This window comes from Diceros bicornis, chromosome 33 (assembly GCF_020826845.1).
Source record: "Diceros bicornis minor isolate mBicDic1 chromosome 33, mDicBic1.mat.cur, whole genome shotgun sequence".
Classification (NCBI taxonomy): domain Eukaryota; kingdom Metazoa; phylum Chordata; class Mammalia; order Perissodactyla; family Rhinocerotidae; genus Diceros; species Diceros bicornis.
In genome coordinates this window covers 15,212,883-15,233,714 of record NC_080772.1, presented here as the reverse complement: position 1 = coordinate 15,233,714, position 20,832 = coordinate 15,212,883, and the positions used below count along the sequence as shown (strand labels likewise).

The 20,832-nt window shown below is 40.2% G+C and overlaps 1 long non-coding RNA gene across 1 annotated transcript in view; it reads left to right on the top strand.

The window, feature by feature from the left end:
• Positions 1-14,546, top strand: part of LOC131396509 (uncharacterized) — a 30,364-nt gene extending 15,818 nt beyond the window's left edge. The window contains exons 2-3 of the long non-coding RNA XR_009216575.1: positions 10,222-10,339; positions 14,317-14,546. This is a non-coding gene — a long non-coding RNA (uncharacterized LOC131396509). The remainder of the gene's footprint in view (positions 1-10,221; positions 10,340-14,316) is intronic.
• Positions 14,547-20,832: the final 6,286 nt, after the last annotated feature.

Genomic DNA, 20,832 nt, shown 5'->3' with positions numbered 1-20,832 from the left:
GAGTAGAGCCATAAGTAGTGGCCAGAGAGGCCTGACTTTCAGTTTGGGCCCAATGACTACCAAGATGAGAAAAATGGAAGAAATCTTCCAGCCAGGAAGGTTCCTAAATTTGATATTAACATTATCTTAATGCTAGAATTGGCTACAAGTCTCAGGTGTCATCAGGGACTGCTCTGTGCAAGACTTTCCTCTTTGTGGTACACTAAGTGTCTCATAGCATGTGGAAAGATGATGTTCCAGCATGGCTTGATGAGCTGTGGTCCAAGTGTGGGCTGAGGTCCTAAGGATAGTTTACAAAGATCTTTATCATCCATCTTCATCTTCTGCTATTTCTCCGTGGCACAACTAAATTCCTACAACATTCCCTTCTCCACAACCAATCTCCAGATGAGCATAATGCCCATGTCCTCTCCACCATTCTACCTGGGGAATTCATAATCAAATTCAAGCATCAGTTGAAATGTTCAGTGCTCTATGAAGTCTTACCCAACTGCTCCTCTCCTCCCCAAGCTTGACCAAACTCCTCCTTCAGGCCCAAAAAGTTCCCAGAGTACTTCAGTCAAACTGAAAGTGACCTGGAGGGGCAGAATTGAGTGGAATTAGATAGAACTGATGTGCCCTGAGACCTGTAAAGACATGTCTAATGTCCATGTGTAGTGGAGAAAGCATTAGCAAAGTTCGATTATAAATCAACATGCAAACTTATATATCTGGCCGGCGAGAGCCAGCAACATGTTGTGGTAAAACCTCCAGACCCTGATGGCCTGGGCTTGAATCCTGGTCTCTAAGGGATTAGCTCCAAGGCATTGAGAAACTTACATTATTTCCATTTCCTTCTCTTAAAATGAGGATCATGATAAAGGTATTTAACACAAAAGTGTTATGAGAATTAAATGTGTAAGTTAATATAAAGCCATTGGAACTTCCCCAGACCAATGGTGAATGTGCAGTAAGAGGCGGGTATTATTTTGATTAGTACAATTTTGAAAATTCTCTTGATTTTAATTGAAAATTGATATTGAATTTGGTTACATAATTAATTTTGTTTTTCCTTTGTTTTTGTTCATTGTCATACTTCTGTTTTTCTCTTTCTTTTGGGAGAATTCAAGCAATAAAAAGGAAATTATTAGGAAACACTCTAATTTTCCCTAAGCTTAATATAGCTCATACTTCTTTTCAAATTATAATTTAATTTTTTTACACTTAAGAACACACAAATACATATGTAATAATCATTTAAAAATAATTTTAATTATTTAAGAGCTTAGCTCATTGTATTCTATCCATAATCCTTGAAAAAGAGATTTCTATAAAATATTTTTAGATGGGTAAGGCAAAATAGGAATATGTTTAGCCAGGATGTTTAAATTAGCATGAAACTGTACTTCTTTTTCTCACCAGTTCTTGCTCTTACAAGTTTTGTGTATTATTTTAGACAGGGATTCCTTACTTGCACTTCTTATAAGAATCATGTGGGAATGTAAATACTGGTGGCTTTTCAGATGAAACTGCAAAGTGAAATATCCTCTGCGCTTTCGCGGAGCTGCACTGCACCCTTAAAATAAAATAACAAGTGGAAGATTTCAAGACTTGAGGTCTATTTATTAACAGGCTGCTTAGGGCAGCATTTGTGCTGTCCTTTCCTGGAAATCTCCCTAACTCAACACGAGCCAATCCATCAAAGCTTCACAAAGGAGGCGATGAAAAGCATGCCTGTCTCCTGCACTTAAAATTGAAATTAGCCTGATTTGATTGCACAAAGAGTCCTCTGCAGTCAGCCATGGTTGACTTCAAAGGATTCATATACATGGAAGAAAAAAAAAAAAAATCCAAAGCTACAAAGAGTTGAGAATCTGGCACAAATAATGTCATTTTTTTTTTTTCTTAAAGCTTAAAAACAAGAATACCCAAAAACAAAAACCCTGCTGTTTCCAAGCAATTCATTTTAAAATTATATTTATTTGACATCTGTTTGTCACTTAATAGATACAGGTGGCTCTAAATATTACTACTGGAGTTTAAGTCAATTATCTTTATGTAACTTATAAAATATACCTTGCTTTGGTAAGTGAAGAAAATAAATGATATTCCTGAAATTTTGCTATGCTTGTTGACCATTTACAGTGGGTGTGGCAAACATACCTGCGTGCAGGGCTGGCAGGAGGTGTGATAATGGAAGCGGGCCAGATGGGGAATGGAGAGAAATGGGGAGCACAGCCTTGTTTAAAGGGGGCAGCATCAGCCAATTGTTGCCTTGCAGGGAGTTGAGTCAGCATTGTTAGCTCTAAAGATTGTCAAGAGAAGGCTGAAACTGGATTTTTATGGGATCTCTCCCGATATTCCCACAATTGCAATTAATTAAAAAGTTAAAACACTGTGTGGGCTAACAAAACAAATTATATTTATCATATTTCATAGAGAAATCAGTTACAATGTTGTGTGGCTCAAAAGATGAAAAAAGGTCAGGTTTTCAAAAATTAGTAACTGCAAGGAATCTCTGCTTCTTCCAAGTTGGAGGAATGAAAACATTGCCCAGAGGTCAGTGGCAGGTGCCTCAAGGCTTCAGATGTCAAGTTCAGCTTCTTAAGCAGGAGCCTAGGAAGTTGCATTTGCGGAGCTGGGCCATTACTGCTGTTTTTGAAGCTGCCACCGTGAGGACTCGGGCATCAGCCGCTACAGCTGCAGCGAATATCTTCGTTACTTCCTGAATTATTCCCATTGCTGCTCCTGTAGCCTCCATCATGGGGATTCCTCAATGCTGCTGCTGCTGAAATCAATGTTGTTACTCCTTCCAGAGCTGTTGCTGTTGCAGCATTATTATCACTGCAGCTGCCACTGGAGATAGCTTCAGACGCTGGAAGCCGAAAGAGAGCCACTTCTCTCCTCCTCTAGCTGTATGATTTTCAGTCAGTTTCTCCTGTAGGCAGATGACGTAGAAATGATATGCCACTTTCCTTAAGAATGTATGCAAAATTCTCCTAAAAATATTAGAAAACTAAGTCAGCCAGTATGTAAGAATATCCATCAGTAAAACAGAATAATGGCATTGGTTTTATGTAGTAATGCGGAAATGCTTCAACAGTACAAAGTCTTTTAATGTCACTTACCACATTAACAGATCGAAGGAGGGAAACTGTAGGATTATTTCAGAAGATGCAAGAAAAAACATATGATAAAATCCAATATCCATTTATATTAAAAACTTTATACCAAGCTAGGAGTAGAAGACAACTTTCTTAATCTGATATGTTTATCTATAATAAAACCGTCAACTCTATGATTTTTAGTGTTGAAACATATTTTTTATATTAGCTAGGAAAAGGAAAGAGATGTCTGCTAACACTGCTTATGTTTATCATTGTCCTAGAGTTCTTGACCGGTGCAGTAAGACAGGACAAACAAATGTTATAAAATTAAAAACAGAAAAAAAACACAGATTGCCGTTGTTTCAAGAAGTTAAAATTACCCGTAGAAAATCTATAGTTAGGGGCCGGCCCGGTGGCAAAAGCGGTTAAGTGCGCGCGCTCCGCTGCTGCGGCCCGGAGTTCGCTGGTTCGGATCCCAGGCGCACACCGACGCACTGCTTGGCAAGCCATGCTGTGGCGGCGTCCCGTATAAAGTGGAGGAAGATGGGCACAGATGTTAGCCCAGGGCCGTCTTCCTCAGCAAAAAAAGAGGAGGATTGGCGGATGTTAGCACAGGGCTGATCTCCTCACAAAAAAAAAAAGAAAAAAAGAAAATCTATAGTTAACACTGTTCAAATCAATAAGGTTTTTAGATATAAAATCAAAGTAAAAAAAAATCAATGATATTGTTATAAAACAGCAGCAACAAATTAGAAAATATTATTTTAAAAATATAGCATTTATAACAGCATAAAACATTAATGTACCTAAGAATTAATCCAGAAAACATGTATAAAACCTTTCACTTAATTTTACTGACTGACATACATACCTATATATACCTAAATAAAAAATAAAACATGAGTATACCCTGTTCATGGATGGAAAGGCATAGAATCATAAAAATGGCAATCTATAAATTTACAGTTATTCCAATAAATACTCCACTAGCATTTTTTTTAGAACTTGATCTTAAAAGTTATATTGAAAAATCAATGGAAAGGAAGAGCCAAGATTATTTTGAAATATAATACCCTATCTAATATTAAAACTTATTATAATTAAAATTGCTTGCTTGGGCTTAATGAAACACTAATAAACCAATGGGGAAAAAGTGGAGCATCAAGAAATAAATCCATGGATATGCTGAATATTTTGACTTGTAATGAGAGATAAGGTATGACAAATCAGTGGAAAAATCATGCTGGGATAATTGAGTATCCACATACAAATAAAATCTGAATTTTATATCATATCAGAAAAATCCACTTGGGTTAAAGACTTCAATATGAAAAGCAAATCTTTAAAACATTTAAAAGTACAGATAGGAAACTATTGGCTTTGGTGTAAGGAAGGGTTTATTAAACAAATACCAGAAAATATAAAGAACAAAAGACTGATAAATTAGACTATATGAAAATTAAAAATTCTAGGCATTCTAAGCAAAGGTTAAATACCAGCCAGAAAATGGAATAAGATATTTACAAAATATGTAGCTGCAAAATATAATATCCATTATACATCAAGGATCCCTACAAATCAGTGAGATAAGTAATTCAATAGAAAAAATTGGTTAAAGACTCTGACATAATATTCACAAAAGATGATAAAAATGAATGGTGAATTATTATGGAAGTACAATTTAAAACAGCAAGGTGCAATATAACAACTATAAGACTATGATCTTTGCCAGTATGAAAATAGAAAACTATGGCAAGAACTCCTGTACTGCTAAGAGGAGTTTAAATCTACGGCTTGGGAGAGTAATTTGGCAATAAATTATAAAGTTGGAAAAAAACATAAAATATATGTGTATGTATATAAAAATACAAAATATATGTATATGATAAATAATATATGTGTGTGTATATATATGTTATATATATAATAACAACCAGAAATCTTCTTCTAGAGAAATCCACACATATGTACAAGCAAAGATATGCCCAAGGATGTTTGTTGGATCATTATTGGTAACAGCTAAAAATTGGAAATAATTTAAAAGCCCATTACTAGGAAAATGGAAAAGTAAATTGTGATATGTGCATAGAATGTAAAACTATACATTAGTTAAAATTAATGATCTGAATATATATGGATCAACATGGATAAGTCTGGAAAACAATGTGGAATGACAACAGCGAATGTCAAAAAATGTGTAAAAAATTATACAATTTATGTGAAATGTAAAAGCACATATAGTAACACAGATTATTGTGGCTACACATATACATGGACATACAAACTTTGGGTATTTGGGGAATGGGGTGGGATAGGAGCTTCAATTACATTTGTAAGATTTATTTCTTATAAAAAAAGAATCTGAAGCAAAAATGGTAAAGATTCACTTTGTATGTTTTAATAAAGAAAAATTAGAAGGAGGAAAGAATAATTTTAACAAATTTGACGTCAGAAGCTCTTTTAATTTTTACATTATCTTTTTATATTATCAGTGCATATTATTTTTATGTAATTTGCAATATATGGAAACTAACATGGTTAGATTTTTCTTCTAAAAAAAACCCTTTTATTTATATTGGTCTTAAAGGCTTAAATATTTTTCCTACACAGACCCAGGCTTTGCCTCCCAGAAAACACATGCATGCCGAACAACCCAGTGTCGAGAAAAATACTGAACTTAGATGCTCTTGGTGTTTCTTCTTATTGTCCTTCATATCTTTTATTGGCACCCAGTCTTCGTCCTAGAAGAGTCTAAAGAAGGCAGATACAAGTTTCTCAGGTGTCTTAGTCGGTTTGGGCCGCTATAACAAAATACTTCAACTGGATATCTTATAAACAACAGAAACTTATTTCTCACAGTTCTAGAGGCTGAAAGTCCATGGCGCTGGCAGATTCGGGTGTGGTGGCTAATTGAGGGCCCGCTTCCTGGTTCATAGACTGCCGTCTTCTCGCTGAGTCCTCACGTGGTGAAAGAGGCAAGAGATTTCTCTGGAGCCTCTTTTGTAAGAGCACTAAGCCCACCCATGAGGGCTCTACCCTCATGACCTGAGCAGCTCCCAGAGGCCCCACCTCCTAATACCTTCACATAGGGCATTAGGATTTCAACATATGAATTTGGGGGAGACACAAATATTCAGACCACAGCACCAGGATGCTCAGGTCCTCCTACTTAATAGTGATTTTGCTCTGAAGGAAATGCATTTCCACAGTAATTTACCTAATGAAAGTACCCTTACTTTTTGGCTCAAGTCACACCCACTTCTGGAAAATTATATGTCTCTCTCCTCAGATGAGACTCTCACAGGATATAAATTTGTTAGAGTCCACCTGTGGACAGTCCACTCTATAAAGTAACTTGATACTAAAATATCTATGAATCCATCAATCAAGGTGATACACCCTGTATTGCTGTGCCCCCAGGTAGCTCTGCTTAACCTTCTCTGAATGTGTAAAGTCTTGGACAAATGAGGATGCCTCATTTGGCATTTTGATCAAATGCATCACCTTTACCCATCAATTTAAACTATCGAAGTGGGATAATCAGTCCTGGGTAGAAGGCACTCCACCAGCGTTGGAGCAATATTTCCTGTAACATATGACTACAGGGCTGAAGTCGCATAGTGGCTGAGGGCGTGTTTATCCTTATTCCATAGATTAGAACACTGGATCCCAGGCAGGGGCTAAATAACTTCCCCGGGGTAGCATTGTGAGTGTAAAGCAGTGGCAGTGTTTAAATCCTACTCTTCACTCTTCTGTGACTTGGGGTAGTGTAACATACTTGAGTATTGACCAAAATCCACAACTCTAGCCCTTTCACAAGGTTTTCTTTTCAAACAAAGCTGTTGGATAGATGGTTAGAAAAGTGACAATTGCATGGATTCTGGGAAACGCTGCTGCATCAGTACATCGCTGTCTTTCATGAACCACCACAACCCACCTTAGAGAGACAGTAAACACTGAGAGGTTGGAGTTCCCCCTTCCCTAAAATTGATCCCTCTATAAATTCTTGTTAACTGAGTAAACGAATAGCATTTCAATATCAAGTCACAAATACTCTAAACAGGACAGAGAAGACCATTTTTAAAAACAATCTCAAATTTTCCTCCAGGTTCATCTTGCACTTTGTACGTCCAACTGCTGTATCACGTCAGCTCATTTTATTCGCTCTGGGTACCATAACCCATTTAGAAATACCAGATGTCATCATAACCACACGAGTAATTAACCAAATAAAAGGCAATATATGAACCAGTTATCCCAGGGCATAAGCTTATCCTTGGAGGGAAATTTGATAATTAAAAGAGTTTGGATCACTTTTTTTTTTTTTCTGTTTTAGGAGTATCAAACTAATTCCCAAATAAAATCTAAGGCACTAAGATAATCTGATTCAATAAAAGGAATAGCACCTCTATGCCCTTTCTAATGAAGAAAATTAATTTCCTGCCATTTTTGAAATATCAGAATTTACACCCAAGATTTCTATGAACTAAAATAAAGAAACTAAAAACAAACAGTTAAAGGAAAAAAAACTGAAGTAGTAATGTTATCAAAGGGGTTATATGATAATGATTTCCATTTAATAAATAAAGATTTTTGTATATTTTCCTAAATATAAATTTTCAAGGAAAATAGAATGTTCTGGTAACATAACATTCAAATAGAATCAATGAATTTCTTTTCCTATTTTGAATAAAATAAATGTCAGTCAGTTAGCTGATGATGTACCGAGTTAGATACACAGAAAAAAAGAACGTGATTAAATAGCTTCTCATTTGGTGCATTGTTTATATATTCAGTCTTGATGATAATGCACTCAAACACAATTGATCACTGATTTTAATTTCCTGTATTGTGTTAGAGACAGATGAAAAGGAAAGAGAATTAAATGAAGGAGTTGTTTAGCCAGGCTGTGCACCATTTCTTGCTCCAGATGACACACACACCCTGTGTTCTTTGTGACATGAGTTTGGCCAGGCAGCAATGCCCCCCTCCACCAGTCCGTGCAGTCCACAATGCACTTTCTTAGGAGATGGAGTTAGAAAAGACTCATTACCTTACTTTGAATTTATGGAGATCATAAAGCAATGAGCTTAATTTTCATGAATCACATAATAAAAAAAAGTCTCATAGTCCATGTGTATTACATGTTTTGAAAATTACAAGATCAATAGTAGATGTCACTGACACTACCAGGGACTCAATGATCAAAAGTGCATTTGCTAATACTTTTCATTAAAGTATGGTTGACACTTCCTGGTTCTTTCTCCCTCTCTTTTTAAACCATACAAACATTAATCAGAATTTATAATATAAAGTGAATGAAAGTATTGTGTAGAAATAAGGATAATAATTTTTTCTTCATTAAGATAAAAATTTCCTCAGGAGTAGAGTAAAACCTAAAGAAATGGTCTATAATTAAAGATCTGAAATTTCTTAAGCTTCATGTCCAATGGGAATACAGGATTTTTTAAGCCTTTTGTTTACTACCCAAGCACCATCAGTTCTGAAATCCTTTAGCTTGAGAAATCGTTTCTTCAGGAAATTTCTTCAAAATGCTTTACTTTTCCTGGAAATTCGTACATATAGCCTCTTATCTTGGACATCTGTCAATACAGCATCAATACAACTGGTTTAAAAAGTAAACTATTTGGTGACTAAACGAGAATGTCTTCTTTCAGACAACCTTCTCTGATGCTCAAAGGGGTGCGACCTCTCCCTTCTTGGGCGCCCCAAGTTCTCCACCTCTGGTACAGCACCAAATGCCCAGAGCGTCTTTGTTTCTATGTATCTCATCCAGTTGAGTGTGTGCTCCTTGAGGCATAGAGCCACGACTTCTCCATTCCTGCATCCCCCAGGGCCAAGGACAGTGCTTGGACAGGTATATGAGTTCAATAAGATGAAAAGGATAGCTGAAGAATCCCCATATTAAGAGAAAATCCACTCTTGTATCCCTTGTCATTGAATGTCTAGATATTACTGAATAGTCCAGAGCACATTTTAAACATTTCATGCTGCTCTGTGTTCTTTTATATGATGGTCAGTCAGGTGTGGCCACAAGAGGAAACACGGGAGAGATTTGGGAAAACAAAGTTTATTATACTCAGAGGTCCTGGCACACCATGTGGGGCCACATGAGGAAGACTCAGGGTGGTGAGGAGGCAGAAAGCAGGAATGGAGCAAGGGGAGAGCTGGGGCTAGACCCTTTATTGGAGGTTCCAAGGGAAAGGCAAGGCAGGGCATTCCAAACAGTTCAGGATTGGCTGGTTTGAATAATTTCGGTGGGCTCCTAGTTATAGGGGTGGTCCCTACTTGCCTGGTACCTGGCCCCGGGTGGATTAAGGCAAAAGTATATTGCCTCCTAGGGTGCACAGGCTGATAAAGGAGTTCTGACTCTGGATTGGTTAATTTGCATATCAAAGACATGCTTTGGGCTAGACCCTTTAGCTCCAGGAGAGGCAGTCTCTCCCCAGGCAGAAAGGTTTTTTTTTTTTTTTTGTGAGGAAGATCAGCCCTGAGCTAACATCCATGCCAATCCTCCTCTTTTTGCTGAGGAAGACTGGCCCTGGGCTAACATCTGTGCCTGTCTTCCTCCACTTTATATGGGACACAGCCACAGCATGGCCTGACAAACGGTGCATCGGTGTGCGCCCAGGATCCAAACCCAGGCCACCAGCAGCGGAGCATGTGCACTTAACCGCTACGCCATGGGGCCAGCCCCCAGAAAGGTTTTTAAAATGCCAAAACATTATGATATACAGAAAATTAAAAACATATATATAAACACTACACACACCCTCATGGAAAGGTTCATGCAAGTCAGGAAGCAGGGAAAATAGTGGTCTGTCATTACTTTCAGGGTCACAGCCACTTCTCTGCACAGGGTCACTGCCCATCTCTCCTTCCCTCTCCCAGTGTGAACCCTCCTGGTGTCCTCTCGCTATTCTCCACATCCATATAAGGTGGTGCATAGATGAATGAGAAGAGGGACAGAGTGGTGCACAGCCGCAGAAGTAGGGAAGGTGATTTATCAAGTATGCTGAGATCCGTACAAGCGCATTATGTGGTAGAGAGATGGGGGATTTGAGGTGTGAAGTTCTCTCTTCACCTTGTTGATTTCACAGCTTTTTCTCTCCAGTATCACCTGCAAAAGAAGTAACATATGGAATCCTGTGAACTGGACTGACTTCATCCTGGAATCATAGTGGGGTCTCAGTCCCAGATCACCAGCAGCATGGACAGTGGAGCCAGTAGAGGTGAGTTCTCCATTTTGGCTTCTTTGTGAGCCTCACCAGCCCAACCATGAGGCTCTTTTCCACCTCCCATGACTTTCCACTCTGACACAGTCCACCCAGCGCAGGAACCTACTCCCCAACGCATCCATCAGCTCTGTCAATAGCCCCCAAAGCGGGTGCACACTGGGACAACTCTGTTCCATGGTCTGGCACTTCCACCCCACGGTTGTTTTCTCCCATGCTGCTGCGACCACTGTTCTCCCTTACACTCCCTGAAACCCAGACCCTGAGTGGCCCCTGGCACACAGATATTCTCATTAGTGTAAGGTGTCAGTTAAGATAAGCCAGGTACACTAATTTTCCTCTTTGAGGATACTCTGGGACATCAGTTATTATTTCCTGATTGTTACAGTTCAGTATTTTAGTCTATTGCAGGGGATTACATCATAGAATGTTTGTCTTCCCAAAATCATTATTGTAATTTTTGTTTTTGATCTAAAAAAGTTATTCTATATCAAACTGGAAGGGAGAGTAAAGAATAAATGCCCATAAATAAACTGATTATTTCCTCTCTTCTTCTGGAATGTTTTTACAAAAGCCTCCAGTCTGAAAATTCTTTTCTGCATCTCTTTGACCTGGCACCAGTGAGGTCAGAATTTGGTGTATGCCATTCAAACCTGTTCTCACTTTAAACTCTAGTGCATTGAGAATATAACCTAAAGAAGATTAATCCTAAAAAATTAAATTATAGCTTTTAGGAAGTAAAACCACCATGAAAAAGTAAAATCCACTTCAGTGTACATAAAATAGTTAGAACACATGTCCTGTGGCTCACACTTCAAGGACAAATGATGGGAAAACAAATAGCTGAGTTCAAGGTTGCAGGTACCTTCTCCATCCTCACCATGGACCCCGGATACCAGGTTTAGAATGGTACTGAAACCTATTACGATCAATAATAATAATTGCAACAAGTGTGTCCCTATAACTCCATGGAACTACTTTCCATAAATTTTTACTTAACGGAATTGAACTGAAAGTGGTTCCAGGCATTCATAGTGTTCTCGTTGTCATGTGGGGACACAGCGCAAGAAGCCCCCTTAAATGTCAAACCTCAAGATCAAAAAGAAGAGAGAGATTGCCTTTGTGTTTCCTCCTGTCCTGAAATGTGGCAGTGTGCTAAGCGGCCACACTGATGGAAGGCAAGAAACAAAGATATAAAACAGCAGACGTAGTCCCCAGGAAAAGCAGGCAGAACGTGCAATAGAACAAATATATAATGTATACCACATCTTCTTTATCCATTCATCCACTAATGAGCACTTAGGTTGTTTCCAAGTCTTGGCTATTGTGAATAATGCTGCAGTGAACATATGGGTGCAGATATCTTTTCAAATTAGTCAGAGGGGAAGTGGGGGTAGAGTGAAAGGGACAATGGGGCACATTTGAATGGTGACAGATGGCAACTAGACTTTTGGTGGTGAAAACAATGTAGTCTATACAGAAGTCCAAATATAATGATGTACACCTGAATTTTATATAATGTTATAAACTGATATTACCTCAATAAAAAAGGAATAAATATATAATGTATCCAAAGGAAACAGAAAAAAAACACTTTTCTCTTACTATAAATAAATAGAATAAAATAGCCAGCAGAAGAAAAGTGTACACACAATGGAAGGCACCCTGTAATGTGTGACTTATTATCCATGTATTTTTTTGTCAGTGATATACTTCTCTTTGATTGTGCATGCCAGACAATTGGTACCTCATTAAAAATAAGAGAGTGTATAAAAAGAAAGGTGAAAACAAATATTAAGGTGAATGATCAAACCACTTTTGTGGAAGTTGAAGGGCACCAAGGATTGCTTTAAATCACCATCTCAGACCTTATAGAGTTCACGCCTTTAAGCTTCCATTTCCTTTTCTACCTCACAAATTGATTTGAGAAACAATGAACTGCTGTTTGTGAAGCACTTATATCCTTAAATAATGATTGAAACTGGAAGGCAGATGATGGGCAAAGGAGGAAGTATTCTTTTCAGAGCTGAAAAGGTTTTATCCAGTGACATCATCTCTGGACATCTTCAGCTGCCTGGGCCGGGATGATATTCTAATACCTGGACCTCATTTCTTGGGAAGCAGCAGAGTTATCCACAGCAACTCTCAGACACCGAGTACTCCATCTCCCTATCAGATCAGAGCTGCCACTCTCAGCTCTCTTTTGGGAGATAAAATCAAGAGTCATTTGTGCATGCTCTACCAAAAATTGAAAATTAGTTAACTATGTCACTCCACCTGGAAGAGAAAACTCATGGCATTCAATTTGCCATGGTACAAGGTGTTGAAAAGATAAACCTGTCTGGCTCCTTGGTTATCAAAAAGGAAAAACAGACAAATTGCAACTGACTAATACCAGAGTGTCAGAAGCATCAAAAGTGCCAGGTTGTTTATATTTTCCACAGCGCTCTTAACGCTAAATTAGAAAAGATACTAAACAGCATTGGAACTGACAGAGTGTAGAAAGTGATATGAACAAAACTGCTCAGAAATAGAAGGAAGTCTTAGCTTTAAACATCAAGTCCAAATTGATCTGTAGACAGAGAAAGACTCCCTCCTGGAAAAAAAAAATCGCAGCCAAATGCTCATCAATAGAGACAAAAGATGAGCTTGGCAAACTTATTACAGTGCCAGTGAAGCTGTTTGATAAACCTCAGGACAGAAACAAAGCTCTCTGTTAAAAAAGCAGTCTCCAGATCTCCACTCAACCTGCCAACTGCAGCTAACACGAACATCTCTTAACAGGAAATGTGCAGGGGGTGGAAAAATGAAGGAGCGGTTCACTGACTGGGACAGAAAGCTCCAGATCAGTCAAAGGCATTGCCTGAACTGCATGGAATTGGTTATATGCCAAAGCCCAATGATGCAGCACAAAAATCTGCAATCAACTGCTCATAAGAGATCAACATTTAGCCCTGGGTTGCTCGTGCTAAATCAACATTTACCGCTAGGGTTAAAACTTAGCTAACTATTCATTTACTATCCTACACATATGGGGCAGGGCAAGACTGAAGGGGCTGAGCCAAAGGTCATTCATGGGAGAGATAATGAGTGCTGAATATCAGAACAACCATCTCTTCCTGCCTGACCCAAAGGCTCCTTGGAGATTAAGCCTTGTTCAGAGCAGTTGGGACTTTGCATGGGATCTAGATGTCTAGGCTTACACACTTAGCTCTAAATGAGTCCGAGTGGGCTGGCTTTGACAAATTTTACTCCAAGCTATTGAGAGAATTTGGCCAGAAGTCATATATGCTCAGATATTCAAAGTGGGATAGTGCTGCTTTGAAAAGAGATAGATTTGTGGCAACCATGGAGATGCTCCACTAGTAATTCCCATCAAGAGAACCTCCTACAGAGGACTAAGAGCCTCCAGCTGCTGCACTTCTGAGTGCTCTCAATTTCACACGCTGAGGCCCTACTTCCCCCTGCTGCTCCCCTCAACTACTGAGCATGGCAGGGCTCCTGGAGCAGGCACATATGCCCGATGTGGGACCCCTCTAACAGGCCAGCTTCGCTTGGGGACTTCCTGTCAGCTTGGTGAGACTATCTCAGAACTGCATAGTGATCTGAGGCCCTTCCTACCCAATCCTTCTAGTCCCTTCTCCTCTCACAGGTGCCAGACCTGCGTGACAATCTAAAGGCTCTTTTCTCCTACTCTTGCTCCCTCCCTCTTTATCCTTCATGGCATTTTCCCCAATAAATCACCTGCGTGACTAACCCTGCCTGGTACCCGCTTCTTTGAGAACCCGAACTAGCATGAGCTTGTATCTACAAACTATAGATGGTCACCAGTCTTTGTTCCTGCAAGCTACAGACTCTACCTATGGAAGAGACGAGAGTGATTTATCAAAATGTTTGTTTAGAGTTAGAAAATTATAGCATAGATTTTCTAACTGTGAGTCATGGAAGATTTAAATGATTTTCTTTTTCAACAGGGTTACTGGAGTGACACATGTGGAAAAATACTGAACATATTTTTATTTTCCCATGGCATCTGGCAATGTCTCACATATGACGACATTTGGTCTGTGAATGTTACTGAGCACTGTGACTAATGGTGACTGAGCCCACCAAAGGCCACTTCGGAGAGAAGGCTGTGAAAAATGCGTGGGAGAGGGCTTCAGGGAAGATGGAGAAGGCTGGGCAAAGACCCACTGGGCCATGACCTGGGATACTTAGAGAACATTGACTGTGTACCAGGCAGTGTATAAACACATTGCATACGATATGTATATCAACACAGAAAACTAAAATGTCATCCTTCAGATAAGCCTGGGAAAGAGATGAGTTCCCCTTGTTAAGGATGAGGAAGCCAAAGCATGGGTGGTTTGTTTAACTCAACAAAGAATGCACTGTTGGTTAAGAGCCAGGAGCTAAAACCAGGTCTATTACCCTCAAGCCCTGTGCTAACCACACCCCCTGCCTCTTGTCTTTGGGGAAGGATTTCAAGTTCAGTTTGGCCAGACTTGAATATGCACTATGAGAAGTGGTGGGAGACAAGGGTCTCCTCTATACAGTGTGAGGTCACAGTTTGCAAAAAGACCTGCAGGCCTTTTTCACATGTAGCCAGGGTCATCAGCAGGTCGGTCCATAAAAGTGCAGGAGAACATGCTTTGAGTCTCTGACTGCTCTCCAAGCACTAATGAAGACACCTCATTGATGGGGTGGTGTCTGGGCAGAGTGGCTGACAGGACAAGGTTCGACAAGGGGAGGGGGAGGGTTAGGTCAGGTGATGAGGTTACTCTTTCTGCATAATGCCACATCATAGCAGACACATCACGTGCTCCTTTCACAACTTTGACCACTTCTGATTTCAGTTTTGACTTGGTAGATAGTTCCAATGAAGCTCAGCCTGCTTTTGTGCTGCCAACATCCCAACTCATCGAGCACCTTGCATCTTTTGTCATTCTCTTGTAAGACCTGATCCAACTTAGTGGGATCCCATTTCAGCCTATCCTCATATGCAGCCTAGAAGTGCAGAAAACTTAGCACCTCCATTAGGGAAAGGGAGGCATTGGATAATTCTGGGGGCATTCTCTCTGCCTCTTAACAGACACAGCAGAATTGAGCTACTGTTGATTATAGAAGCATCTAGAAAATGTTCCCTTCTATTGGCTTCTCATCTTTCCTTGTCTCAATTTCCCTGCTTCCTTATTCTCCTGTGATCACCTCTCAAAAAAAAAGAGCTGCACTCTAATCCTCGTCACAGGCTCTCCTACCAGAGGAACTTAAACTAAGACAGTTAGTACAGGAAGTGATTCTAGAAAGTACTCAGGATGGGATTCCGGAACTGGTCTATCACAGATCATCACTCCATTTGTGATTATTAGAGGGGGGCAATAATCCCCAGAGTGCCTAGCGTCACAATTACTAAATCATATGAGAGGTGACTGGGGTGAGGGACCGGAGAGCAGGGGGAGCACTGGGTGATGCCATAGCTCCTGCACTTGAACAGTATGGGACAATGGTAAATACGGAGGGTATGGAGTTGGCTGACTTTTGCTAACTGCCTTAGAAGCCTTGAGCAAAGAAGAGAATCTAGGCTCAGCTTACTCAACTATCAACCCAGGGCATGCTATGACAGCCAGAAGGACTCATGGCAACACTTAAATATCTGCAGCCATAGGGAAAATGTGCTAAAAATGCAGCCCAGAATTAAATTATAAAGATGAGAGCTCAATGGAGACTGCACGTATAATCTTGAGAGGTATCGGCTGCTGAAGTGAGGGCCCTCATAGGAAATAATGGCACCTTGAGGCCTTGGGTGGAGACTGTTAGATGTCTGCATCAAACAAGCGTACAAGCGGAATTGCCTCACTCCCCATCACTTCCAGCAGCACGCCTGTGGAGTGTGTGCTATACAGACCGTAGGCTCCACTGGATTAGACATCTAGGGGGAAAGAACAATCAAAAAAAAGCCATTCTACCAGGGGACAGTTTCCCCTGAAACTGGAGCTCTGATTGGTTGTTTTGGACTCCTTATTTCAGCATAGAAAGAAGTTGTTGTATTTTTGAGCGATTCTGATAACCATCAGGAACTAAAGGGGGAGTATGGCTGGAACTTGGGGATCCTTGGGGTGCTTTGGTGCTCCTATGCCTGATGATTACTGAACAGACAGGTGTAACAACCATTGCACAAAAAGGGCAAGGCAATCAAGAATGCAGTTCCTCTGGGATGAAGGTCTGTGTCACTCTACCAGGTAAGCAGTTTAGTTCTGTGGCAGTGTTGAACGAGGGTGAGGGAAATCTAGAAGGTGTGGTTACAGAGGGAGAAGATAAATTCCAATTGTGGTCTTGATACCAGTTACAGCTGGGAGGACTATAGCTTGTTCTACTAAACCTGCCTGCTTAAAGCTTTTTGATGGAAATTGCAGCCAGTCCCCACCTTGAAAATGTAGTGACAGAATGGATTTAGTAAGGGATGTAACACAATCTGAAGAGTGCAGTAGGCTGGACTGTAGCAGATGCCACTTGGCTCATCTCATTTTTAGCCTCACCTGCAGTGGACAGCGGCATATGAGCCCTGACTTACCTTGCTGTACCTCAGACAAGCACGGCCTGAATCAATGCATCATGCTCCAGGGCTTTCTGAGATGTGAACAGAACTTGCTTGGCCTACTTGTAGGCACAGCCTGAAGTTAATACACTTGGCAGTGACCTTCAACCAACGGGAGATGATGTTAGTGTATAAAAGCTTCAGCCTTCTGACTTTCGTGAGGACATTTCTGGGAAGTATTCTCTTCATTTCTCAGAGTTCTGGATGAATTGCCCAATTGCCTGGAGCAGTGGAAACAATAATGCATACTTATATTATTGGCTTTTCCTCCTTCTGTGTTTTTCTATCTCCCTCCTTTACACACTTCTGTTTCCTGAGATCATGTCTCAGACAAATTACCTGCCTTGAAACCACTTCTCAAGCTCTACTCTCAGAGGAGCTAAAACACACAAAATGTCCCCCAAATCTTCATGTTTTCTGCTTTATGGCAAACGTACTCACTCCTGCTGGAAGGGTAGCTGGATTGAATATTGGAGAAAGAATATTTATTATTTAGAGCCCAAGAGCAGTACGAGTCTGGGGTATGTGCCAGATTTCAGATTTCTACTGCTTTGCAGAATGTTCACAATAAACCTTGGCAGAAATACTGAAAATCCACAGTCACAGCCAGACGAATTATTGCTGCTGGAATTTTTAAGTCACTCTGATAACATATTTTTAGAGAAAATCCACCCCAGAGCAAAATTGGAAGCATTGGAGAGAACATACCTTATAGGCCTATAATTTTTCACCTTTCAGATGCCCTTACATATCCAGTTCAAGCTATCATTAATATTGCTTTGGGGCATTCCAAGTTGTCCCCAGTAAGCAGTCTGCTACTAGCTCTAACCACTTTCTAAGAAACGTGAAGTTCAAGGAGTGTCTAAAAGCTTAGATCAATGAGTCATGAAGAAGCTAAACTGGATGACTAGCCTTCGCAGAACTCTCAGACTGCAAGTGCAATGCTGACGGATGCTCCCTGAGGCACGGCAGTTAAAATAACACTTAGCACTTAGCAGATTCCAGTCCCAAATTATTTACCAAAATCTTGTGTATTCCACGGCCATGCCTTTGAAATATGCGATATTGCCCTCATTTTTCTAAATAAAAGAAAATAGATTAAAAGTGACATTTAATAATGTAGCGGTCAAAAATAAAAAATTGAAATTCATTAGTTCCTGAGTTCAGGAATATCTCCTTTGGTTCTTTAAGTCTGAAGAATTCAAACTGGACTTATGTGTCATCCAAGAATTTTTTTTTTTCTATGTGCTGTTTCTTGGTTGTTCCAGAAGTGAATGACGTCAATGAGTTCTTTGAATGGGAGGCTTTGGCTTTGTGCTCTTGAGAGTGAAGGATGTTTTTGTTGCACTCAAAAGGCCATAGAGGTTACAGAGAATTCAAAAACCATTGTTGAAGACAGTAAAGGAATATTTACTCATCCTTACTTATTTCGAATAGACAGAAGAGGAGGTTCAGAGTAGAAGGAGTGGATTGACCGGTAGGAACAGGCAGTGGAATTGACATCTAATTGCATATCCACAAGTAATCCAAAATTAAGGCACCATTTTTTTTTACTATGCTACTGAGTTGAATAACTTTTCATTTAGAGCGTTCATTGCAGAATGTGAGTATAAGGAATTTATTTTTTATATATTATAAAATGTCCTTTGAAATGTAGTTAAAGTGAATCCATTAATTAAACTATTCTAAATTATCTTTTCACATAAACATAATCCTGAAATTCTGGGCATAGCTATATCCCCCAAAAACTAACAGTTTTCTCAACAAAGATGAATCTCCTGAAAACTAAAGAGTTTAGAAGAAAAGAATTACACTAATATAAAGTAATGCTCATAGTGTTTGAAACCAAACACTGACACCTAAGTGCCATTTTCTCAAAAATCTCTGGAATGCTTATTAAAAATTCAGGTTTCTGGACCTCAAACAGGACCACTGAATCAGAATGCCCTAGGGTGGCCTCCAGGTATCTATACTTTTTAAAAAACTCCACTCCCACCTCCCCCTCCACCAGCACATGATTTACCAACTGAGTCCTAGGAAGTTTGGAGAAGCAAAACCCTGCACAGCGTATTCTTAATCTCCATGTTTGGAGAGCAGCCAGTTGCATGAAGTCTGATTTATAAAAGCATACTGAAACTGGGATTTGTTTTTCGCGCATATCAAGAAGTCTGCATGGAGCCACCTCTTTGCTCCAACAGTGCTGTGGTGCCAGGGCCAGTGTCTGCAGATCCTCTTGGCCCCTTCCTCATGATTGTCACCTTACATCTGGAAATATTGCTCAGCTCCTGTTTAAAACCCCTGTTGTCACTCCTCAGAGGGTGCAGCCTGGGGCATGCACACAGTCATCCAGGGATGACAGTTGTATTAGTGGCTTCTCTTTGTCTCTTTCTCTGATCTCTCTGTTAAGCTGTCTACCTCTGATTGTATCATCTGTAGCTTTTAGGCTGCACTAATAGCTGACTAATCACTCTACTGTTTTCAGTAATGCCCTGGGGCATAAATTTCTCCAAGGTCTAATATCCTCTGCAGGGATATTTTTTGAGGTCAGTGTTTGAGTTTTGCTGTGACCCCAGGAGGACTTTCTTTTTTCCCTTTCTCTTTCTCTGATGGTCGCTGGTAAAGTAGCTGCCCTTCAATTTAGCTTGCCCTTCTCGGGGAGCTACCAACCTCCTCTTAATAGCTTTCCACAAAAATCTCTATTGTTTTTGTTTGTTTGTTTGTTTGCTGAGGAAGATTAGCCCTGAGCTAACTTCTGTTGCCAATCCTCCTCTTTTTGCTGAGGAACATTGGCCCTGGGCTAACGTCCGTGCCCATCTTTTTCTACTTTATATGTGGGACGCTGCCACAGCATCACTTGATATGCGGTGCGCAGGTCCGCACCCGGGATCCGAACACACAAACCCTGGGTCGTGGAAGTGGAGCACACGAACTTAACTACTATGCTACCTGGCTGGCCCCAAAAATCTCCATTGTTTTTGAAAGCAACATTAGGCTTGAATATATCCCTGCAGTTCCAAATAAAGTCAGTTTCCTGGGGGAAGGCTTGGGAGCTCTGACCTGCCTCTCTCTCTGAGCAAAATCACTGAGCCACTGCTCTTGAGCAGGGGGTGGGGCAGTGGCCCCCTTCTTTCAGAGTGACCCTCCTGATTTAGGAGCAGGGTGCTGGGTAGAGGCAGGAGACTCAGGTCATCTCAGCTTGTCTTTCTCGGCTCTGAACCTCCACGTATGGTGTGAGTGATCTAGGAGGAAGGTGATTAGGACCTGCCATGCCTAGAGTAGAGACTCTGCCCTGTAAGTGGGGGCTGGGTGGAGGAAGAGCCCTAACATCTTAGGTTCACTTGGAATTTAGTCTCTGTAGCACAGAGCTGGGAGACAATAAGAAATCCTGGCAGCCTGTTCCTCCTGGAAAGATACCATGTCCCTTGACTAGGAGCTGTGAAGAGAAGGAGCTCTATTTTCCTAACCACCTCCACCTGGGGAGTGGAGTGTCCCTCACGCAGAGTTGGGTGGGCAGAGAGGAAGCAGATCATGGTCAAATGACACAGACTCTGTTCTAACCAAGATTTAGCAGATTTTTTTGAAAAAAAAAAAAAGTTTCTTCATTTCCTGTAAACCCTTAGCACAATTTCCAGAGACTTTAAATGTTTGGGGTTTTTTTAGTTAATATTCATCAGTTATGGTGAACAGGTCTGTGGAGCTCCTTACTCTGCCATTCTGGAAGTCATCTCTTTTCTTATTTTTTGGACCTGTTAACACATTATGGAATTGACATTTCTGTCTGTGATATTAGTTGCAAATATTTTCCTCCAGTTTATTATTCATATTTTTATACCACTTGTGGTGTATTATTTTGGCACGAAATTTTAAAACAAAATTGTATGTAGCATACTTAATT